The 24926-nt window shown below is 46.1% G+C and overlaps 1 long non-coding RNA gene and 1 other non-coding gene across 5 annotated transcripts; both read right to left on the minus strand.

The window, feature by feature from the left end:
- Nucleotides 1-1905: 1905 nt before the first annotated feature.
- LOC102147485 (uncharacterized) lies at nt 1906-11264 on the minus strand. 3 transcript variants are annotated; one of them, XR_011423804.1, is made up of 3 exons: nt 11156-11264; nt 4921-5090; nt 1906-2342 (listed from the first exon to the last, which is right to left on the minus strand). It is a non-coding gene; the product is annotated as an uncharacterized lncRNA (long non-coding RNA). The 3 variants fall into 3 exon arrangements; XR_011423805.1 differs by lacking the exon at nt 11156-11264 and adding an exon at nt 7675-8052; XR_011423803.1 differs by lacking the exon at nt 11156-11264 and adding an exon at nt 7675-8052 and having other exon boundaries at nt 1906-2910.
- Nucleotides 11265-14026: 2762 nt separating this feature from the next.
- On the minus strand, nt 14027-16130 carry LOC102147515 (uncharacterized). Of its 2 annotated transcripts, none has more exons than XR_002811835.2 (4): nt 15870-16130; nt 15407-15721; nt 14547-14721; nt 14027-14297 (listed from the first exon to the last, which is right to left on the minus strand). It is a non-coding gene; the product is annotated as an uncharacterized protein (transcript). The 2 variants fall into 2 exon arrangements; XR_011423813.1 differs by having other exon boundaries at nt 15863-16116.
- Between the last annotated feature and the right edge of the window lie 8796 nt (nt 16131-24926).

Consider the following 24926-nt stretch of genomic DNA (forward strand, 5'->3'; position numbering starts at 1 on the left):
TCAGAGGCTACTCTATCCCCCATTAAAGATTGTTACTCATTCTATTTTTATACTTAGTTTTATCAACTCTTCCTATTTTTTTAAAAGGATCTTTTTTATTTCAAAAGTAAGACATGTTCACAGTTAGAAAAAAATTTAACATAGATAAGCAAAAAAAAGAAAAGGAAAATTAAAATCACCTCTGATCTCTCTATCCGGAAATAATATGGCTCAGTGTGTGGATACGCACCCTTCCAGACATTGTCCCGTGCATACAACTATCATTGTTACTGTGACAATTTGCAAATATTTAGTTGTTTTATGCCTAATGTTTTCTCTACCTACCGTTCTTGACGTTTCGGGACGTTATCTTCGTTTCACAGTGTGGACTTGGTACCAGGACTCTGAACATATTTTATTGCGTGGGTCCCTTGTTGAGATCGTAGAATCAGAGGCAGAACAACATTTATTAGGAATATCCAAGCACAGGACTCAGAAACAAATCGCTTGTGCCTGAGCAGCCTTCTGTGATTTCCAAGTGGCCGCGTGACACATGGAGCCCAGCAGAGCCATGGATCACTTCTACATAAACAGCAAGAACAATTCTTGATTTATATCTTCGTATTTTCTGCCTTGTTCTTGCAGAAAAGTTGGTAAAGGCTGATTAGACTGTTATACCTACTTTTTTTAGAAGATGGTAGATAGGAGAAAATATTACTGCCATGAAAGAAGGGGTAAACCCAGAGGAAAATCTGTTTTTTAAAAATCTGGGACTTGTCAGCATGATACACAGCTCTGAAGATTAGAGCAAAGCAAAACAAATGTGTGAGTTATTTCCTGGATCAAAAGTTTCCATCATCTTTTGGGCTCACTTTGTAGGCATTTGGCTATCTGTAAGTGATAAGCAAGATGGCCAACCCAGAGCATGATGCTTCCAGGCGCGATGGCCTTTGACCACGCCTCTGGCCACAGCCTTCATCACAAGAACGTCCACCAGCGGGAGAGCCGAGCTTAACGTTCCGATGAAGGTGTGTGCCTTTTTTATGATTATAATCCTGCTGAAGTGACGGGAAGCAGAAATGCGGGCAGAGACGTGTCACCAAATGAAGGGCCTCAGGGCCTCCATTTAAGGAGGGACTCATCTACAGGAAACAATTCTGCAGGATTTTTGACAACACATATTATTACTATGTGATTGCTTCTCGCAGAGTTTCTACACAAAAGGTGCTTGGCTAATTAAATTTTGTACACTGTAGGGTTGTAACAGTTTCGGCATCTGCTAGTTTTGAATTTTTTGACATTTTAAGCACAGCATACTCAAGTCTTATTTGCTTTTTAAAAGTACGACTGATCAACTCCCTCATCTTTATTGAAACTTACTTGCCCAGGACTCAGCCACCCACTCTCTGAGAGAGAAAAGAAATTCCCTTCTTAAAGAGCCTTCATCTTTATTGAAGAGAAAAGTCTTATTTATATGAAAGCACAAGAAAAGACCAAGAGAGCTCAAGTTTCTGTTGAGAAAGTTTCAGAAAAAAAGTGTTGTAGGCTAGAAAGCTGAATCCCAACACTGATTCTTATATGCTAAAAGCATGAAGAGGAAGGAAAAGAAAACCGAAAAAAAAAGCAAAAATAAATGTTCTACTCCCTAATGCTATATTCCATGAAAACAGGAAATGGAAGAAAATCCAGGCAAAATGTGATGAAAGATGGAGGTGATAGAATTGGCAAAAGCAGGAAAGGATGCTGGCAATGGAAGAAACATCTATAATGCTCATTCTTTCATTTTCTTTCTTAAAACAAATATTTACTGGGCACTTGTTATGTGCCAGACACTGTGCTAGGTGTGGGGATGAAGGTAAGTTAGACATGGTCCTGGCCCTCACGGGGCTTAAGTGACGGGGCGGGGCAAGAAACAAGAAGCAGGTAAACAGAGCGAAATAGCCTTTATTCATTACAGTTAAAACAAGACAACAGGCCCAAATGGGTTTGCCTATGCTGAGCCCCACTTCACCAAACTGAGGCGCCATTACAGCCCCTTCCTCACTGGCGCCGATGTTCTGCGGGAGACCCCTTTCCGCCACCCGCTCACTCCTTCTTTCAACTTTGCTGGTGACTTACTGTCCATTAGGTCCTCTGCTAGGCCCTGGGAATACGGAAACGAAGGCAGAGTTCCTCCCCTCAAGAAACGCAGGGTCCACTGGGGAGAGGAGGCATTTGAAGGAACAACTTCAGCACGTCCTTGGTGGCAAGTGCTGTCACAGGGACATGGGAGGACAATGGAACCACTCAGCTGAACAACTGAATTTTCAACTGGGCACTCTGGAGCCAGTCAGTTTGGCCGTGTTCGTGTTGCATAGTGACCACTAGAACACAAAGAGTAAAAGAATTCTAAAAAGAATACCTCCATCACCTGGTCTAAATGTTATAACTCTAAGAATGCAGCCCAGGACTGTAATTAATTTCTTCAGTAGATGGCTAACTTAAAAAAACCGAAAACCAAAGAAACCCCTGAAGTGCTATTAGGCCCATCCTGTGCAAATGAAATAAAAACAGACAGACAGGGAGCTGGATAAACATTTTGCATCTCTTCCCCCGTGGTAACTCTCTCCCATTTCAGTCCAGCAGAGCACTCAGAGACAGCCCCGGGCCAGGAGCAAGGCTCAGATTCCCAGTTCTGCTGCTTCCACAGGCAGGACCTACCTCACAAATCTGTTGGAGGGGGAGAGGGGCAAGAAAAAGAATAAGGAAGGATTGAGGGCCGGCCTGTGGCCAAGTGGTGAAGTTCGCAGGCTTTTCACCTGCAGTCCGCAGTTCAACAGTTTGGATCTTGGGCGCCGACCAATGAGCTACACGCTGCTCATCAAGCCATGCTGTGGCAGGTCCCACACAGAAGAACTGGAATGACGTACAACCAGAATATGCAACCACGCACTGGGGATTTGGGGAGCGAAAAAGAAAAAGAATAAGGAATGAAATTATCTGGCATTTTGCCTTCCCCATAGTTGGTGCTCAATAAATGCGAGTGATATTGATTCTCGGCTTATTGGTTCATCAAGATTTTTTAAGACCTTGTGTCCAGCATGCAGTGCGTGAGGCTGCCTCTCAGCTTCAAGCCAATGGCAAACCTGCCAATGTGACTTCCCGTCTTCAACCATCCATTCCCAACTCCGTTCCTCATCTGTGTCTGGCCCCCTCGAGCTCAAGCTTTGCTTGGCCCAAGCGTCAGCCTCTCGGAAGGCTGAGGAGCCGGGCATCACCACCTGGAGGACAGCATGAGAATCTGGGGGAGAAAACCATTTCGTGGCCCGGAGAAACTACCTCAGCTGTTTTGTGCTGGCGCTAATGAGGCCAAGTTCACAGGTTCATCCCCAAAGGGGCCAATTACCTTCAAGCCGAGACACTTTGGAGCTCAGCCCTCGCCTCTAACCTCGGCCCCCAGTTCACACGGGGCAGCTGTTGGTTAGAAAGTGGGTTCATCCATCCAATCCCATTTTTCATAAGCTCTTTAAAAACCCAACTGTAAGGCCGTGCGGAACCAGCGAAGGTGAGCGGACTGGCCCCTTCCTGCCTCCCCCAGGGCTCCTAAGCCGTCGCAGTTGCGAGACTGGGTGGCCCCACTGGGCCCCGCTGGGTTGGGAAACGCTGATCTAGTGGAGTCAGGCGGGCTGCGTATGGGGGTGGGGGGGGCGTCTCAGGGCTCCCCGCTGCCGACGTGGCTGTTCATTCCACAAGAAGGAAATGGACTGTGCAGTGTTCCCCAGATTTTCCAGGTCACAGGGGTCCCCCCCTTTTCAAAAGGCAGCAGCGTCGTGGACGTGCCGGCCCCGGGTATGGCTGCGGCCGCTGAACATCTGTTGTGAGAAGTGGCTCATCCATGGGAAGAAAGCCCCAGTCTACTGCTAGGTTCAAAAAAAGCAGGCTGTGGAACAGTCTCGCATTTTGAAAAGATAGAACACAGATGCACATACACTCGGGAGGAAAAAAACCGGGAAGACGGAAACCAAAATGTTAACACTAGTGATGTTTCAGTGGCATGTTTGGTGTTTTTCTGTGTTCTTTCCATGTTTTTTACATTGAATATACATGTGAATTTTAGAATAAACACCACCAAGCACATGTTCTAGGAGGGTATACCATCTCCACAAGACTATGACTACGCAAAACTAGCAGGAGCTAGCAGTTACTGGAGGCCAAGGGCTGGCGCAGGAATTAACTGGCAGGTCTCATTCAGAGTATGCAGAGACCACATGAGATGAGGTACCATTTTTCACCCCAATTTAAAGATGGAAAATTAAAGAAACAGGGAAATAAACCCAGTGGAACCGGAATTTGAACCCAGTTCATCTCTCTTCACTGTCTCCCCCACTGCCCCCAACACACACACACGCACGCACGATAGATGACACTGTTCCTCTGAGAGAGGCCACTAGACACGGCAATGAGGCTGCTCTGCCACACGGCTAGTACCTGCCATTTATTAAATGTTCACTCGTGCCAAGAATTATTCTAAGTGCTTTGATATGTATAAACCCGTAAACTGAGTAACAGCTGGGCTCTCCTAGCCCGTCAAGTTCTGCCTTCTGCAGGATCGTTGGGCCATATTGCTCTCTTCTTCTCTCTCTCTCACTGGCCACTAGAAACCCCAAAACTATTTATTGAAGCGCCTAAACTGTTCATTGAGCAGAGCAATTCGGCCCTCCCCAGCTTTTCTAGCCAGATTCAGCTCCAGTTCCACTGCGGTGTATCTGAAGGCCATTTATGTGCTCTGTTACACGGCAGACCTCCCACCCACCCACGTGCTGGTGCTCTCTTGCTCTCTCCTCCCTCTCTGGGGAAGGGCGCAGAGGAAAAATGTACTTCTTCACTGATAGGAAGCATGCCTCCCTCCCTGAAAAGGCAGAAATGTCTGTAGTCAGTTTGGGTTTACTTTTCATTACTTACGTATTATTGACGTAAGTTCTTTTATTAATTCCGTTTTATGGATGAGCAAATGGAGGTCAGGTAACTTGCCCGAGGCTGCAGTGCAGGTACGTGGCTGGACCTCTCTTTGAACCAGGCCTGTCCAACTCCACATGTCACCGAGGTTTAGAGGCGAACCGGGACGCTCAGAGCTGCAAGACACAGAAAGTCCCTTGAAGGCGCAGCGTTTACCCCACGCCAGGCTGACTCAGTTTCTTCAACGTGAGTGAGAACAAGCTGGTTAGAAGACATCTCGATCGAAGCAAGCACGCACTTCTTCACCCTCAGATCAAGAAAGCTGGTCCCGCAAACCAGCTAGGAAGGATTTCTTGAACAGCCTGCCTCACTGACAGCACTCTGAGAGAAAATCTCTCCTTGTGCTCTGCCCCACCCCCACTCCTGTTTCCTCCTTAGGGGCCAGGCGATCACCCACATTCAAAAATTACTCCATGATGTTTAAAATTTTTTAATTATGGGAGATCTTTTCCTTTGCCCTTCTTGGATGTCGGGGGAGATGATTCCTAGATGCTTCCCTCAGCAGGTGGCACCTTTACCCCAGCAGGAGATCGCAGGCTCCTGCAAAGTTGGACAAACCAGTTTTGTGTCCTTCCTCTGCCTTCTAGGTGAGCTTACAGCTGAATTTCCCCACCAGCTGGGCCTTAAAGGGCAAGCGGGGCTCAGGGCAGAAGGCATCACAAAGCAATCTTGGGCAGTATGCGTTCTTCGTTACATCTGAAAAATGCCACCAGCATCTTTGACCAAAGGCTTCTGCCGCTTGACTTCAACATCTTGTGATGTAGCTGGAATGTGAGAAATGGGGCTGAGGGTTGACTGGGGTCCAAAAATAAATATTTTCTATTGCCATGAAGCAGTTATAGTCACAAGTGAAATGCCAGCCACTTGGAAAAGCTATCAAACCCACCCATGCAGTCGGGTACGATCGTCATCCAGAGCACTTCTTAGATGCCTGGTGTTTGAAGCACAGTGCAGAGCGACTTAAGCAGACACAACCTATTTCATGAGACATTTCCAAGGCAGGTCACATGTCTCTGATGCTGGCAGTGAAACTGGCTCAGACAGATGCCAAAGAGCCCCTCTCAGAGGCAGCCTGATGTATTATAATAAGAACTAACGTTTATTGGGCCCCTTCCATTTTCCAGGTCCATGCTACATGTCTCACATAATCTCCAGAGCAACCTTTGAAGGCGGGGTTGTTACCCCCATTTTACAGATGAAGAAACACAGGCTCCTAGGTGCTAAGTAACCACCCCAAGATGATACGGCTAGTAAATGATGAGGTGGAATTCCACCCAAGCCCCCTGACCCCATAGTTCATACCTAGATGATGCGTGTGGAGTGGCTCCAGAGTAAGTTCTGGAGTTGGGGAGCCCTGGATTCAAATTTCTGGCTTTATTACTCAATTGGACCAGGTATATAACCTCTCTAAACTTTAGTCACCTCATTTGCAAAACGTGGGGATGCTAATGCCGAGCTTGCAGGGAAGTAAATAAAGAAATACTCTTGTAACCAGATTGCATCCAAAGACTCACATGGATCAGCCCCAGAAGCAGATCCTTTTTAAATGCATAGCAGGAGGGAAAAGACTCCTATGTCAATAATTCTTGTTTCGTTTCATTTATAAAACCTCTAGCCCATGGTAGGCAGTCAATAAGTTGTAGCTACTATAATTCTTTTTTATATACTTTAAGTTATATCTTTAAATAACTAACCCCATTAATCTACAGTCATGTGCTGCATAACAACGTTTTGGTCAACAACAGACCACGCAACCACGGTGGTCCCATAAGTTTAGCACCACGTAGCCTAGGTGTGTAGTAGGCTGTACCATCTGGGTTTGTGTAAGTGCACTCTGTGACGTTTGCGCAATGATGAAATCACCTAACGCATTTCTCAGAACGTGTCCCCTTACCCTATTGTTAACTGACACATAACCATAACTGAAATGCTGCTTAAATCAACCTACTTCTCTACCCCCTCCTCACTTTTTAAAAAACTCTAACCTTTTCTGTTCATTTGTACTAAAACAGAATGAGATATGTGGCAGAAGCCCCCAACTTAGCAATGCCAAGCTGTCTTCCCTCAAAATTTTAGATTGATCTGTATGCATTTAGAAATCTGAATAAAGAAATGCCCAGCACCCAGGGTCTCCTGGCCCAGAAGTCATGAGGGGAGGCCCACCCACCAGCCTGGGTTGAGTACCAGCACAACCTCAGAGCTGGGGAGGACGGAGAGATATGGGACACAGATCTTCCACGGGCCCAGCTCATGGGAATCGTGTCTGATTGGACCCAGTGGTCCTGCTTCTTCCTTGATCCAAGACTTTTCCTGTGTTAAGATTCTTGTCTTACTCTAATTTATCATCCACACAGCAGCCAGAGTGGTCATCAGAGTATGCCAAATTCCCTTCCCTGTCCAAAAACTTCTAATAGCTTCCCATTGTGTTGATAAAAATCCAAACTCTTTACTATAGCTTACAATCCTACATGACATTGCCCCTGCCTACCTCTCTCAGCTCATTTCCTTCCACCTCTGACTTCTTCACTACACTCTACCTACAGTGACCTTCAAACGTCATTTCTGCCTCAGGGCCTTTGCCCTTGCTATTCCTCCTGCCTAGAATACCACCTTAGCTAAAATAGCCTCCCTAGGAACTCTATCACGCTATCCTATGCTATCTTTCTGCATAGCTCTTACCAGCATGGAAAATTAGCTTACCGGAATTTAAGCTCCTAGGATCAGGAATAGTAGCTGGTGAATAATAGGTACCACTGGTCTCCGCCCTCATCCTCCTGGCTTCCAGTCCCTGCTCCACGCCTTGGATTCAGCACAGCTTCTGCCTGCCTTGGCTTGGCAACCCATCTGGCTTGCACTGTCTGGCTTTCTGCTCTCAGCTCCCCATTTGATCTTGGTTCAGCAGTGTCCTTGGATTTCAGCATCACTCAAAGCTTTGCTTGATAAACGTTTCCTCTGCCACCCTGAGCCCCAGGTCCATTTCTCCGTGAAGAGGGTTCTGCCCTTGTCCGCTAGCCCTTGTGGGAGCAGCAGTCTACGCTGGCTCTCATGTCTATAGAAAGCCTTCGAAGCATCTAAAGCAGAAACTGAAACTCAGAGCACTGCAAGGGAGGCCAGATTCCTTCTTGGTGAGTTTCTACACGCCAGGCAGCCCAAACCACTGGGCTATCTAGAAGACTGGAAAGTCGGGCTGTGGCTGTAGTTTGCGTGACCCGAGAAATTGTCTGGCCCTGGAACAGTGCTTCCATCTCATCCTGGTGCTGGCAGGAGAAAACCTGCCACACCTGGTGCCACACAGTGATTCCCTGCGACACACAGAGAGCAACAGTAACAAGCCACCACCACTACCATCATGTACTGCGCTCCATGTTCATGTAGGTGTCAGGTACTTTGTGTTCATGATCCCACTTAATTTTCACAACAAAATCAAGACAGATGATGACCCCCATTTAACAGATGATAAAATGAAGCCTCAGAGACAGGCAATATAATGTTCTCAAGCTCATATAACAAATGAGTAGGAGTGCCTGAATTTCTGACTCCAGAGCCAATGCTCACAATCCATACCCTCTAAGCATGGGTCTCTTCGTGCACACACACACAGACACATGCACTCCACCGCAAATTACAAACTCAAGACCTAGGGTTCATCTCTTGTTCATCAGCCACCTAGCACAGGGTGATCCTTAGTGGATGGTCAGCACATTTTTGTAAATGTATTCCTAACACTATTGCATTCGCATTATAATTTATGTAGCCTAGAATTAATCGATCAATATAATATACATTGCCATAAGACACCACTGCTGGCTTTCCTATTACCTGCTATTGGCCATTTGGACTATTTCCAATTTTTAATTTTAATGGGCAGTACAGTTATTTGCTCTTACTGGAACATGGAAGGGGAATGAGAAATAGAAAGTGAACCTAATGAAAGAAAAATAACATTCTGCATCTTTCATGAGACTATTCAGGGTGAATCCAATTAAGTAATATACTAATTACACAAAGCAGAGAAACAATTCTGGTATCATGATGATAAACTTACCAGCCTTTTCTAGTAAACCTAAATACCACAACTTTCACGAGAAAAGCACTCATGTTTACTATATTGTACCCTCCTATCTAAGCAGATCCACCATTTTTTTCAAGAGTGAGTATCAGTCTGCAAACAGAAACACCAAAATTCTATAATTCAGAGGAAAAAAATGTGGCTATCTTTTAGCAGACTGAATTTGGTTAATAATGTACCAGAAGTGTTAAAATATCTGTATATAGCCCTTTAGGTCTGTGGTTTCTGGTTCAGATCTTTCAGCTCCGTTCCAGAGTGCCCTGCTGGACGGCTCTCAGGTGCTCTCTAGCGACGAGAGGAAGAGTCGTTTGGTGCCCGAGGCGCATTGTCACCTGTCCCTGTCGGGCACGCCTGAAAGTAATCACAACTCACACTTCTAGGTTTACATGAGGGATATAGGCATCATGGTGATTCTTTAAAGAAACACTTTATGTATTTACAGTCACTCCTAATGGCCGAGTTTACTTTTAGATTTATTAATATTAATAGGTTTTTGGCCTGTCAGTTTATTTGGTATAACTGCTACTGGAAATTTCCCTTTTCCTGCTCTCTTTTAAAACATGAGTAAAAAATTAATATGATAGTTTTAATCATCTTAAATAGGTCATTAAATATCTTTTCAAAGAATCGATAGGTATATTAAAAAATATATTCATTTTCGCACAAATGCAAATTTAAAAAGGAACAATACAACCCAGTAGTAATTTCTGCTTTAAGGAGACCTCAAACTGACACAGGCAGAGAAGGTCAACATTTTCCAAAACGTGCTCTGAGAGATACTAGTTCCCTGACGTGACAATGGGGGGAGAGGGGGCACGCTCAGCTGAGAGACCTTTCAGAAGATTAACTCACTCCCCTGGTTCTGTTTCCACGCTCAGCTCACAAATTGCTGCTCATTTGCCTTTCTGTGCTGCTTGCTCCCGGGAAGAGAACGCAGCAGGCACGTGACACAGCTTTCAGTCAGCTTTACAGCTCAGGTTCTCACCATGAATTTAAATGTCGGCATTCATATTTACGTGGACATACGTTTGTGTGTGCTCCTGTATGCATATAGTTGTTTATTTTGCTAGCTAGTTAGTGAATATGATCACAGAAAACATACCAAACTCTTTTTTTTCTGCTTTTTCTCCCCAAATCCCCCCAGTACATAGTCGTATATTACTGGTTGTGAGTCCTTCCAGTTGTGGCATGTGGGACGCCGCCTCAGGCCTCAACGTGGCCTGATGAGGGTGCCATGTCCGCGCCCAGGATCCGAACCAGTGAAACCCTGGGCCCCCGAAGCGGAGCACGTGAACTTAACCACTCGGCCACGGGGCCGACTCCCAAACTCTTAACAGTGCTTTTTTTTGGTGGAGCGGAAGCGGGTGTGCCAAGGGATTTCACTTTCAAAGCTATACTTTCTCGAATGTTTGAAATCTTTACAATGGGTATGTTTAACTTTTTAAATCAGAAATATACTATGTATGTGTATAAATATATATACGTATGTGTGCACACACATTAATTGTCATATTCAGTTGTAGAATTTGAGCGGTAAAACCCATCTCCCCAAATGTGTTTCTCCAGCCCCCACTTGTCCAGACTAATCCAGTCTCTCCAAGCACAGCCCACCCACCCACCTTAGTGTCTTCAAAACGGCGCGCGTTTGCTTGTAGCCAAAAGACAAGACCTGGATGGATGCTCTTGCCCGGCTCCTGGAGCTGAGGCTTAGAGCGCCCCCTTGAGGCTTAAGGACTCCGCTGTGCTTCCCAGCCCTGGTGGTTTCACGTGTAACCTGCAAGGTGACTGGTGCCAGAGCTGAAACCTGGACAGCCCCTTGAGACCGTCTTGTCACTGCTGGTGGGGTTGTTCCGCCTGGCAACCTTCAGCGTAAAAATAGTTCCTCTCACTGAAAAATATCAAGGTCATCCTTACTAGACTCTGGACTTCTGCTTGCTCTCAATTCCTCTCCTTCTCTTCCTCCCTCTCTCTCTCTTTCTCTACACACACACCCAACCAGTGCCCAATACTGCAAGTACACCCCCAAATATAGCCACACACTCAGGGGGCTGGCAGAATCAAGTTTCTGCATGAGTAGAATGAAGACCAGACCCCAAGTCAAGATGAACTCACCAGAATAAACACCATCCCATGGGGCTCCGTCTGGGAGCCGGGCGAATTCCCCTACGACACCCTCTCTGTCTCGTTGTGCGTCTTCTTCAAAGTGAAACAAGAACCTGGTCTCCCGGGTGTGATAATGAGCTAACATTTATTGAACACCTAATATATGCCAGGAACTGGTCTCTGCGTTTTATTTTTATGTATTATCTCATCTAAGCCTCACAGCAACCCTCCGAAATACTGTCAGTGCAAATAATCAATAACCAGTCTATAGAAAAGAAAGATGGAATGACATTTATTGATATTTATTGAGCCAATGCTGAGGACTATCCCAGAAGTGTTCTCTTCCCCAGGGAAGAACGCTCTCTGGGGAACCGTGGTTCACAGCACGGTTATATATTGTTTCAGAACAAAGAATGTACAGCAAGCCTGACAGGAATACAATTTTTTTCCCCCAAAGTCTCAAGGAAATTTTTTGCTGCAGTTTAGTACATACATAGCCAGTCAACTTGACCTTGTTTCTCCGAGAAGAAAAACTTATCTTCAAAGAAATACTGCTATTGGTGTCAGAGAAAGGGAGACAGTCTTTAGTCTATTTATCTATCTTTAAAGAGGGCATTCTTTGCTCTGCCAAAATGTTTGAAGCAGAGGGGCGGTGCATGTTTGGTGGGTCATAAGTCAGGTTGCTCTGGGAAAAACAAGTTTCAGGCTGAATCAGATTAAAACCAGAACGGCTTCCCCAGATACTGCAATATATGAAAACTTATTATTATTTTTATCTGTATGTACTATTCTTCTCCCCATTTTATAGACAAGAAGACTGGAGTTCAGAGAGCTTAAATAACTGGTCCAGGTGACACTACATGAATGCTTAGCTTCTGGCAAGAAAGGGGCATGAAACTCGGACGAGGTAATTCTGTTGTAAGCGTTTAACAAGGGCTCTGCGGTCAGCCCCAAGATGGGCTGCCCCCCGCCTTTTGCACTAAGATGAGGGTACTGGAATGGGGAGAGGGCCACGGGCTGTCGCTGCTAGAGGGAAATGTGGTGCATCATCCAAGAGCATCAATTTTCCTTCCAGGTTTTTTTGGGGAAGTGTTATTTTATGGTAAGTTCAATGCATGTATTAAGAAGTGTAATGCAAACTTGTTGTATTTTTAAAATACAAAAAGATAAAATAAAACTAAAACCCACCCTGTGGTAAAGGGCCACTCACTGAATCCTCCAGGGAGAGGCTTCCACGCTTTAGAGCACATGCTTGTCACCCACGGGCGGGGCCGGCCCCCTGGGACTGAGGCCTGTGTGGTCCCACCCATCCTTGGTTTAACGCTCTGCTGCTGCCATCTTGAAATTCTTACTAATTTTTAAACGAGGGGCTTTGGTTTCATTTTGCACTGGACACTGCAAATTCTCTGACTGGTCCTGCCTGGGGATCTTGTTAAAATGCAGCTTCTGGTTTGGCACATCTCTGGCAAGGCTAGGCTCCTGCAGTTCTGACAAAGTCCCAGGTAACGCCTGCTGTTGGTCCAAGTACCACACTCTGGGTAGCGAGACCCAGCCTTTTACTCTAGTCCGCAGGTTGTAGCGCTCTACTGGGGAAGTCTGAGAAGGGGTGGGGAAGGAAGGCAGTGAGTCATAGCAGTCGAAATCTTAGTCGTGAAAAGCATAGAGGCCGGCCCCATGGCCGAGTGGTTAAGTTCGCCCCACCGCTGCAGTGGCCCAGGGTTTTGCCGGTTTGGATCCTGGACGCCGACATGGCGCCGCTCATCAGGCCACGTTGAGGTGGCATCCCACGTACTACAACTAGAAGGGCCCACAACTAAAATATATACAACTATACACTGGAGGATTTGGGGAGAAAAAGCAGAAAGAAAAAAAAAAGATTTGCAACAGTTCTTAGTTCAGGTGCCAATCTTTAAAAAAAAAAACAGAAAAAAAAGAAAAGCATTGGTCTTTACTGCCACTTACTCCATAAAATTCCACAAATTACACATCCTTATGCTCAGTTTTCCCATCTGCAGGTGGGAATGCCAACAATCACCTCAGAGGACAGTTGTGAGGATTAAATGTTTGCAAAGCATATCACAGTCCAAGTGTTCGACAAATGCTATTTTAAGGCTCTAAATGGCAACTTAGCATAAAACCACGATGGAAAAGAAAACATGCAAGAAGTCTCTTTCTTCATGCTACCAACCACCCCCACTTTCCCTTGAACCCAGGACAGTGCTCCTGGAGGAAACAACTGTGTTAAGGAAACATCCTAGGACCTGCTCATTATGCACGGGAACCTGCTTTGCTCACACCATGAGAAGCACGATCAGTAACGAGAGCTGTAAATGCTGTGTGAGCCTGCTAGGGCTGTGTAACAAAGTACCACTAACCAGGGGGCTTGAACAACAGAAATTTATTTCCTTGGTTCTGGAGGCCAGAAGTCCAAGACGGCAGGGTCGGTGTCTCCCAAGGCCCCCCTCCTTGGCTGTAAAGGGCCATCACCTCCCTTTCGTCTTCCCAGGGTCTTCCCTCTGTGAGTGTCTGTGTCCAACGTCCTCTTCTGATAAGGACCCCGGTCAGATTTGATTGGGACCCACTCATATGACCTCATTTTACCTTAATTACATCTTTAAGGCCTCTAACTCCAAATACAGTCACATTCTGAGGTAGTGCGGGCTGGACTTTAACACTCTGATTTGGGGGGACATAATTCAGAACCTTAGCAGATATGGAGAACAAAACCAAACAGAAATAACATGTCAGTGGGTCCATATGCAACTCATTCCCAATTTCAGCATTCACTGCACTGTATCTGTTTCTGAGCCCCAAGGAACCCGTGACCCGCAAGGGGGTCCTGTCACCCTGAGCCGCCCGCGCCAATAGAAGGAGACTGGGTTTGGACTAGCAGAGCAGAAATTTATTCACTGACCGATGAACGGAGGAGGCAGAGCTCGAGCTCTCAACGCCTTCTCCCCAAGGGCAGGTGAGCAGGGTTCTTACGGGATGGGGGATCGGGGAGGGGTCACCGGGTCGTGGCTCCGGGCTGGGGCACGTGGGGCATGCGTGGAGCTTCCCTTCTTGCACAGGGCGCCCCATCGCCGTCTTGGACCTTCTGGTTTGGACGGGTTCTGTGGTTTGGCCTTCGGGCAACATACTGCCTCAGTTCCTGTAAGCAAGCACAACTTAAAACCAAGCGTTAGACATGGAAAGCATTGTAGGGACTTCCCTGGGTGACGTATCCTTTATTCTCAGGTGAATATTATCCACGGAGGATGAGAAGCTCTTCCATGGCAGGAAGGCAGCACGCGTGAGGGGCCTTCAGTCCAACAGAGCTGGCTTTGAATCTCAGCACTGACCACGAAAAACCTGAGCCTTAGCATTCTTTCCTCTAAAATGAGGGTCACAGTGATGCTACCTCATAGGATTATCGTGAAGGTTAAATGAGGCAGCAAATATGTAGCAGGTCTTTTCTTCCGTATTCAGCAAAAGGAACCACCGGCAGCTTGGTCTTCAGCGTCTTCCCCACCGCAGCACACTTGTAGTGGGCCTGACATTGAACGGAGCAAAGGCCTCTCCTCGGATGCAGGGCCCTGAGGATTGGAGTCAGGGAGATACACGGAGGTGAATGTGGGCAACCCAGGAAAGGATCCAGCGTAGGAGAAGGCGATGCATCGGCCCGAATCAAACGATGTGGGACTTAGGGTCAGCCTGGGCCATGAAGCCAGAAAGGAGAGTAAGAGGGGGACTGGGTCCTTGAGGTGCTTGATGCTGTAATTGCTTCTGCCTGTCGCCCAAGGCCGGTATAGTTTAAGAACAATCACCCTGGAGGCTCAGCTCGATTAGGGGTGACAAGGGGCCTCTGAACTGAGCACACCCCGGAGGCAGCCCTTCCCTTGAGAACCTGCGGGGGAGGAGCTGGGCCGGTGAACCGAGGCCGGGCCGCTGCAGCGCCCCAAGCAAGGGCCGGGCGGCAGGTCAGCGCGGCGGCCAAGGCCTTGCGAAGCTCGGGAGGAGCTGGGTCCCCTCCGCACGGCCCGAGCAGCCTGGCTGCTGCGGACGCGCTCCGCGGGGGAATAAAGAGAGAGGCGGGGCTCGGGCTGTGCGCCCCTCAGGGAGGGTAGCCCCGGGGCACAGGCTGTCCTGAGAACCGCCCCTCCCCTGCAGGAAGTTCTCCTCCGGCAGCTGCGGCTCCCAGAGGAGCAGAGACCCGGCCCAACTCCTGTGTCTCGGCCACTGGCCGCCCTGGGCAGCCGCCGCCGCACCCGGGGCCCTCACCGCGCGCGTCCGCTGAGATGGGACCAAACCCGTCTGCACTTCTGGCCGCAGGACGCACGCCGGGGCTCCCGGCTCCAGGACGCCCGGGGACAGGGGGACGGCAGGTGGGGCACCCCGGCAGGTGGGGCCTCCCGCGGTTGCCAGGTGCGTGTAGCGACGGACAACGTTGTGCCCAGAAAGAGGGCACTCTCTAGCACTTAGGAGCGTCTCTAAGGCACAGTCAGTGCCTTTTAAAAAATGGCAGTTGCAGGGCTGGCCCCCGCCGGCCCCGCGGACAGAGGGGGCGGCACGGACGGGAGCTCGGGGCTCATCTTCCTGAAAAAAAAAAAAAAAAAGTAGTTATTATCGTGGGAAAGGTAATTACTAACATAATCTGCCCCCCTCCCCCGCTGTTTTCTTCGCACAAAGTGGAACGAAGAGGAATTTCTCCCCACCAGCAGAGGAATGAAACTCTACCCTCAACCTTAAAGGATCGAGGACGGGATGGAGAGGACGGGATGGAAAGCCCCGGAGGACCCCTTTCTCCTTCCTCCCCGCTCCTTCTGCCCCTGCCGCCTCCGTGGCAGTCGCCTTCTAGAGCGATAACCGCAGCACCCCAGCTGTGGGAAAGCATGGAAACGCTGCTCGTGCTTCGAGACTCAGGCGAGCCCCCTCCTGGGCGGGGAAGCCTCCTCCCGGGCCGCGAGGCCTCCTCCAGCCCCCTCCGCCTCGGAGGAGGGACCTCGCCGTTGCCGGGACGCGGCGGCCCGGGCCCCTGCGCCGTCTCCTGGGTCTCTCGGCCCCCAGCGCCTGCATTAGCGCCTGGCACACGGCGCGGCGCTGCGCGTGTCCACTCCCGAACGTCCACCCTGAAGGAGGAGGGTCCCAGCCTAGGCTGAACTGGGGGGCAAAGGGTGGGGGCAGCTCGTCCCAGGAACGGAGTTGAGCCAGAGCGGCCTAAGGGGCACCGGCAACGCAGCCCAGGAGGAGATGGGCGTCCTGTGCTCAGCCAGGAAAGTGTCCCTGGCATGCAGGCTGCCAGCGGGACCAACGGGAGGTAGAAACGCCCTGAGGATGGAAGCGCCGAGGAGACGTGGAGGGCTGGGAGAGGGCGGAGAAGGCGAAATTCCGATCAGTGTGCCGCCCTTGAAATAGGTCAGGACAAGAGATTCCGCGCCGAGACTGGGCGAGGGGAGGCGCAAGTCCTGTTTTTAAGGTCACGGCTGAAGAATGGGGCGAGGGGGCTTGAGGGACTGCACAGCGAAGACGGACACGTCCGCGCACAGCTCCTCTCCACCGACTCAGGGAGGCAGCAAAGGAACGCGTCCAGAATGGATGCCTTGTAATCACACTTTTGACCTTTTAAACTGCTAAATTGCAGACATCATCCCGTTTAAAAGCAATATGGAGTGATAGCCAAGCAGACCTGGGTTCAGATCCCAGCTCTTCCACTTATTAGCTGAGTGAATTTAGATGACTCACTTCAGGTCTCTGAGCTTCAAAATGTCTTGCAAATGAAGGGTATTAAAGCCTTCCTCAAAGGACTAATGAGGCAAATCTAAGACAATGTATGTAAAGTGCTGAACACAGTGTCTGACACAGGGAGACACACTGCCAGTTCCATCCTTGGGCTGATTCTCTCTTTCCAGGGCCAGACAGAGATGTGTTTCTCAGATGTTTCTTTCTGATCCATCTACACTGCACCAAATCTTAACGTGACTTATTTTTTACATGGGGGGGGGGGGGGTTGAGTGCTCAATACGATTGCACAACCCAAAATTAGTACAGACATCCTCTTTCAGGGACTGCAGGAGGTCATGTGGGTCTCGCCAGCCTTTGAACTATATTCTTCCCCTTTCTCTCATCTGTCACCTGGTGGATGCAATCTGTGCCATTTTATTTTCCTGTTCCTTCACCACTGAGTGATCAGGCAGTAATCATTGCTGCAGGAGCATTTACTCAGCCAAGCTATTTCACCAGCCTTACACCCTCAAATATACTCTTTGTTCTCCAACTGGAAATTGGGCTGTCTTTCATGAACAGAGATGACTCTTCACCTTCAATGGGCAAGTTTTCTTGCAATAACAATGGCTTGTGAGCTGTCCACAAACTGTTTCACTTAGGATCTCAGTCTTACTGGTAAGAAACATGATGGGAGGACTGACCAGTAGGCTGGAAATGTGTGCAATTACAATCCAACCTTAGCTGTAAAACTGTCCTGTATCAAAGGATGGAGAGGTGGACATATAGACTGAAATGTCAAGTAAGAAATCTCAAGGATGGCTCTTTTTATATGATAACCATCTTATACAGGGAAGGACAGAGTGGCCTCTATGTCATATCATTAATCTACTCTCATATGTCACCTATCATTTGTCACTCCTCTACAGTAATAACAAGATTCTGTAAACACACTGGAGATAAAAATAAAGCACATAAGGAGTCAATTTTCAATTTAGGTCCAAAACTAAGGGCAAAACACCCATTTTATCCATTTTACTATTGAGAGATACCCAATAACACTCTTTGTGTCTTAAAGCTGGTCATAAAAAAGTTACCCATACAGTGAAGTAGGCAGCATTTCCCAGTGAATTCATGTCTACACATGCTTCGTTTCCCAATGCAAGTGGCTTCTAGATGGATTTTGCCACTCACTAGATATACAACCTTAGGCAACTCACTTAACCTCCCTGAGCCTCAGTTTTCTTGTCTATAAATTAGGAAAACTAGGGGCCGGCCAGGTGGCACAGTGGTTAAGTTCGCACGTTCTGCTTCAGTGGCCCAGGGTTTGCCAGTTCAGATCCCAGGCGTGGACCTACGCACCGCTCATCAAGCCATTGCTGTGGCAGGCATCCCACATATAAAATAGAGGAAGATGGGCATGGATGTTAGCTCAGGGCCAGTCTTCCTCAGCAAAAGGAGGAGGATTGGTGGCAGATGTTAGCTCAGGGCTAATCTTCCTCAAAAAAAAAATTGGGAAAAATAATAATAATTAAAAGGAGAGGGCAGTTTACAAAAAATGGTAGAACTCTAATACTAAATAACAAATAGTTGGAAGATAGGTGATTGCAGTTAAAATATTTTAAAGCCGTTATATTGTTTCAGAGGAAGATAAAGCTATTGACTAACTTTAAACTTTGTAAAGATAGTTATCCCTTTTATTGAGTAACTGACATACGAATGAAAATAGAATACATAACTTTCAAATGAGTAGAAGAGAAAAGCAGAGGAAACAGAAAACCCAGTCGACTCAATGGAAGGCAGGACTGAGCAAAGGGAGATAACCGAGCAGGGCAGGAAGAGCCAAAGTAGGAGGGTAGGAACAATCCCACAGGCATCAATAATAACAATAAATGGAAAAGGGTTCAGTTTACCAGCTGGAAGACAGAGACCTCCCGATTTTAAAGAAGAAGAACAATGCACTATTTGCTGTTTACAAGACATACCATTTTAAAAGGATACAGACCATCTAACTAAATACACTGAAATGACCTACCTCTCAGACAGAAACTACCTGAAGGAAATCTGACATGGCTACATTATTATCACATAAAATGGACTCCAAAAATTTAAAACGCATCACTAGAAGGTGTTTATGGAATGATAAAATGAGTAATTTACAGACAGTTATAAACATTTCCAGACTTATATGTACCTACTAACATGGCCTCAAAATACTTATAGCAGAAATGGACAGAATTACAAAAAGAAATTGACAATTCCCCATTATAGATGGGAAATTTTAATGTACTGCTTTCAGAAACTGATAAAGAAGACAAAAGAAAATTATTAACAATGCTTGGAATGTGAAAAAATTTAATCAAATGACTTATATAAAACTTTGTGCTTAAGGGCCAGCCCAGTGTCACAGTGGTTAAGTTCACACGTTCCACTTCGGGGGCCTGGGATTCACTGGTTTGGATTCTGGGTGCGGACATGGCACTGCTTGGCAAGCCATGCTGTGGTAGGCGTCCCACATATAAAGTGGAGGAAGACGGGCACAGATGCCAGCTCAGGGCCAGTCTTCCTCAGCAAAAAGAGGAGGATTGGCAGCAGATGTTAGCTCAGGGCTGATCTCCCTCAAAAAAACACACAAAAAACAAAAACAAAAAAACTTTGTGCTTAAGATGTTAGCTTAGGGACAATCTGCCTCACCAAAAACAAACAAACAAAGAAGCAAAGGAAATTCTGTGCTTAATAGTTCAATATAATACATTCTTTTCAAGTACACACGAAACATTTACCAACACAGGTCCCAGCCTATGTTGCAGAGAAGTCTCAACAAATACAAAATAATTTATATCATTCAAACTACATTATCTGTCTAAAATACAATGAAATTAAGAATCCTTTAGCAAAAACGTAAGCAATCACCCCGTTATACTGTACCTCTAATATAGTTAGAAAAATTAAAACATTTTTATAAATAAATACATTGATTAAGAAATTACAATAAAAATTATTAAATATTTAGGACAAAATTACAACGAAAGAACTGTCGTACAGCTAAAGCAGTTTTTGAAGAGAAATTTACAACCTTAATGCATGTATTAGAAAAAAAGATTGAAAATTAATTTATCATGCAACTAAAGAACGTACAAAAAGAACCAAAGAATTTGTGCTCAAAAAAGGGGGAAAAAAAGAGGACCAAGGATAGGTACAGAAATTAACGCAACAGAAAATAAGGGAAGAAGACAGGATCAACAATACCAAAACTCGTGTTTTGAAAAGATTAATATACTAGACAATCCTCTAGCGGGATCCATTAAAATAAAAAGAGAAGACATAAATGATATCAGGAAGGAAAAGGGGTATAGAATTAGAATAAATTTAAAACTAATAAGAAAATATCATAATTAACTTTAGGCCAAGATATTTGAAATGTGGAAGAAATGAGCAGATTTTTTTGCAAACTATAAATCACCAAAATTGAGTCAAGAAGAAATAGAAAACTTCAGTGGACTTTATAGTCAATAAAGAAATTGAATCAGTAATTTAAAAATCTATCCATGATAAAACAATGTGAAATTATTTTTTAGTGGACAGATTGATAAAAATCAAAACATCTGACAATGCGGAAAGTTGTCAAGGATGAAAGGAAATGGGAATTCTCAAACTCAGATGATGGAAATGCAAACTGGTACAACCTCTTGGGAGAGCAATTGGCAGTGTCTTCTAAAATTGTAGTTCTGCACATATCCTAAGACCTAGCAATTCTACTTCCAGGAATTTGCACTAGAAAAAGTCCAGCACATGTCTACAAGAACAGTGTGCAACACTGGTCATTGCAGCATCTTTCAAAACGGTGCAAAAAAGAAAGTTATGTAAATTTCTTTCAGTAGGAAACTAGATAAGTAACATATGTATGTGTATATGCATACAGCAAAAAGAGACACTCTAGTAGGGGAAATAAATGAACTTAGATACATGTTTCAACAAAGATAAATCTTACAAACAAAACATTGAAAAAGCAAGTTGCAAACAACAGCAGGCAAACACACAGAGACAGGGATTGGACTGGTGGTTACCAGAGGGGAAGCGGGGAGGCAGGAGGGCGAAAGGGGTGATTAGGTACATGCGTGTGGTGATGGATGGTAATTTGTCTTTGGGTGGTGAACATGATGTAATCTACACAGAAACTGAAATATAATGATGGACACCCGAAATTTATATAATGTTATAAACCAATGCTACTGCCAAAAAAACCCAACTAGGATTCCAAAGGGAAAACAAACAAACACAAATCTGAATCTGAAAAAAAAAAAAAAAAATCAATCAATTAAAAAAAAGACTAATTGAAAAAAAAAAGCAAGTTGCAAAAGGATACATATAGTAAGATATTGTGTCAAAGTTTTAGGAACACAGAACAATAGTATCCATTGCAGATTCCAGGTAGAGAAATAGATAGATACAGACAATTTAAAAACCTGGATGCCATGATTCAGACCAATTTAAGGATAGTGGGTTCTCTGGGGAAGGAGGGGGGAAATGGGATGGGAAGATATTCAATCATATCTGTAACATTTTATTTCTTTAAGGAAAAATAAATGTAAATGTGTCAAGTCTGGGCAGTGTTCATGGATGTCTCTATATGTGTATTTCTCTTGTATGCTTGAAATGTTTGTGACATTTTTAAAAAAATGGAGAAAATAGTACCTGCTCTGTCTTCTCCTAAAAACACCACAGGATATTTTTCAAATGTTCTGTAAACAATGAGCTTTATACGAATGTGAATGTGTGTCCTCTTCCGCTGTCCTGAGAGTGGGCGTCTCCTTGTGTGGCAGAGCCTGAGGCCCAGGCAGGGAGCCAAGCCAAGCCTCTCCCCTGTGGCCCCACAAGGTCGTGTTAAGATCATTTCCAAGAGGGAATGCTGGCTAGAGCCCAAAGGGCATGTTGAAATGGGTACAGTGAGAAGTGTGGAGGGCCCGAATCTGGAGCTAAGAAATGGAACCAGAAGGAGGAAAAACGTACTCAGAAGATGACAGCAAGGGCCCGGGGACCTAACCAGGCAGAAAGAGGAATGCCGAAACAAATCCTAGAGCTGAAGGCTGAGGTCCCCGGCAGGTTTTCACATGGGTGGGTCAGCCCTTTGTGAAGAAAGGAATAGAGAGGGTGTACAGTCATTATCACTTCTGTTAGGCATGTGGCCTTGCGGTTCTGCAGGCTTGGTTTCACTTGTTTAGGCAGCTTCTTTGTTGATGCTCTTGCTCCTGAGACTCAGGCTGCGTTTCTCACGTGTTGGTTAGGTTTGGACGTGCGTTGTGGAGTAAAAACGGTTGTATGCGCCATTAGTTACGAGCGTGAGCTCTAGGGTTGAAGAGACAAGAGTTTGAATCCCGGCTCGAGGACTTACTAGATGGGTGCTCTCGGAAAAGCTGCTTAACTTCCCTGAGCCTTGATGTTTTCACCTGTAAGATGAAGCTGGTGAAGGGGCCTGCTCCACAGGGATGAAAGGAGTCCAGCAGCAGGTACTCTAGGCACGAAACACTTAATGAGTGTTGCCCATTTTCTGTAAAAAAAAAAAAAAGTAATTAAATCGTGGTTCTACGAATACCGTGAGTCACCTAAAAGCAACAATGTATTTCACCACATGTAGACCCTTTTCTTATTCCAGAGTAGTGTCAGGAGAGGTAACACTAATTACCCAATTAACAACAAGCACCTGGTCCTTTCCGGGGCCAGTCCCTTTGCAAACAACGCGTGCTGTAACACGGGGTTTCCAGGCAGCAGGGCCCCTGTCCTCTGCTGATAGTTACAGCAGATCCCTCCGCCTTGTCAAACCAGTCCGATCAGGACACCGGGCTTCAAATAATCACCTTTAGTTCCCACTCCAGCCAGGTCTATGAACTGAGGTGACCGAGGAAGTTGTTAAAAAAAAAAAAAAAAAAAAGAGAGAGAGAGAGAAGAAAGAAAAGAAAAAGATTAAGAGAAAATATATCCTGGAACTAGATCTGATGGTTGCACAGTATTATGACTGTATTGAATGTCACCAGTGGTAAATTTATGTTATGTGTATTTTACCACAATAAAGAAAGAGAATAATGCAAGGCTAACCCTTGAGAGCCACAGACTCATCCACCAGACACAAAACTGGACTACGATTCCAGCAAAGACCAGAAGAGACAAGTAGTCTCTTTATGAATTGTCAGAGATGCATAAAAGATAGCAATATATCGTGCCTAACAGATAAAAGTATTTCATATCATATGAGTGACCTTTAGCTTCTCAAGGTGAACTCACCCCCGATCTGCATGACCTGTAAGGAGCCCTGCGTACAGTCTGAGCCCAGCTCCGTGGGAGTAAGCAGGACGTTCCGGGTTCCAGGGGCCCACCCTCTCGCTGTGGTCGTGGTCGTGCACTTCTTCCTCCATCAAAGTTGTCTGGTGTAAGACTTTCCTAAGAATGGCATAAAATTTACCAACTGTTCTTTTCTTTTCCCCAAATTAAAGTCAGGCATCTTTTTTCTTTTTTTTTTTTCCTTCATACGTTTAGAAAGGAAATAAAAATGTGCTAATTAGAAGGCTTCTGACATAGAAAACCTTTTGCTGTATGTTAAAGAGTTTCCAGTCCAATCTCACCAGCACCCCAGTACAGGTCTTCCTCGCTATCTGAAAGTTCGCTTTACGTGGCTTCACTTTTACGAAAGACCTACATTAGTACCTATTTTTGCTAACCAAAAGAAACCCGAAGAGGATTTTTGCTTTTGCGAAAGAAGGCAAAAAGCAAAAAATAGCATTTGGCAAATGTTTTGCAGTGAGCTGCTATAGAGGCCAAGCAGTCAAGCGTACTGTCGTCGTATCTCAAGCCTCCACATCAGCCACATCGGCCATGGCCGATGAGGAACCTTGACCTTTGACAGGGAGGCAGGCAGACAGGAGAAGGCGGACACGTTAGTGACCTGCCTGCCCTGATGGATTCAGACGATGACGCGATGGTAATAGATAACCCTCTTCCTCTCTCTCCTGTACCTCCCACCACCCCAAACTCCGAGGACTCAGCCTAACCCCATCATCACCACCACCACCTCTCAGCCTTCCTGTGTGCGCGATGTCTTCCAGATTCCGGTAAGTGAAACCAGCCCGTACATAGTTTATGTCTGCTTTTTAGGTTGTGTATCATCATTCCTGTTTTTACTATATGTTAGTGTTATTTTTGGTTTTATGTGTTATTTAGTATGTCTTGGTAGGTTATTTTTGGGGTCTGGTAATGCTCAAAAATTTTTCCCAGATGAATTAATGGTAACTGCTTCTTGACTTTATGCTGTTTCAGCTTAGAAAACGTTTCATAGGAACCTCTACTCCTGGCGAGGGAAGCTGCCATGCACGAGTCATTTACTGAAGGCTTGAGCTGTGCCCAACACTGTGCTAAGCCCATCGCGAATGTTATCAGATTTAATCTTCACAACAATCCTATGATGGCAGGCGCTACTAGCATCCACGTTTTGCAGGTGGTGGATCTGAGGCTTGGAGATAATAAGCAACTTTCCCAAAATTACGTGGCTAATAAGTGGCAGACCCACTCTGGTGGAACAGAGAGGCCATAGCGTGAGTTAAGAGCTCAGGACTTGGAGTCCGACCACCCTGAGTTCTCATCCTGGCTCTGCCACTTATTAGCAAATGCCACCTCTTGCTCTGCTTCGCTCTGGGCTGGCTTTGCTCTCAAGCAGGCTCTTTCCACGTGACAGCTAAGATGGCCCTGGCTACTCCGGGTTTGCGTGATTCTTGGCATCTGTGCTTCCCAGGAGAATAGGTGTGATAATTGTCCTGGGATGGGCCCTGTGGTAGGTCCCCTGTACAATGGTCACCAACAAGTCTTCCCTTTCCTGTGTGAGCACACCACTTCTCCATCAAGAGGTGGAGTCCATTTCCTCTCTTCTTGAATCTGAGATGGTTTTCTTTGACCAGTACAATGTGATAGAAGTGACATTCTTGGACTTCTGAGCCCAGGCCTTTAAAAGACTGGCAGCCTCTGCTTTCACTGCCATAAAAAAGTCCCGGCTAGACCCCTGGAGAAAGGCCACATGGGGAGGTCCTGCAGGATG

This window comes from Equus caballus, chromosome 12, assembly GCF_041296265.1.
Source record: "Equus caballus isolate H_3958 breed thoroughbred chromosome 12, TB-T2T, whole genome shotgun sequence".
NCBI lineage: Eukaryota > Metazoa > Chordata > Mammalia > Perissodactyla > Equidae > Equus > Equus caballus.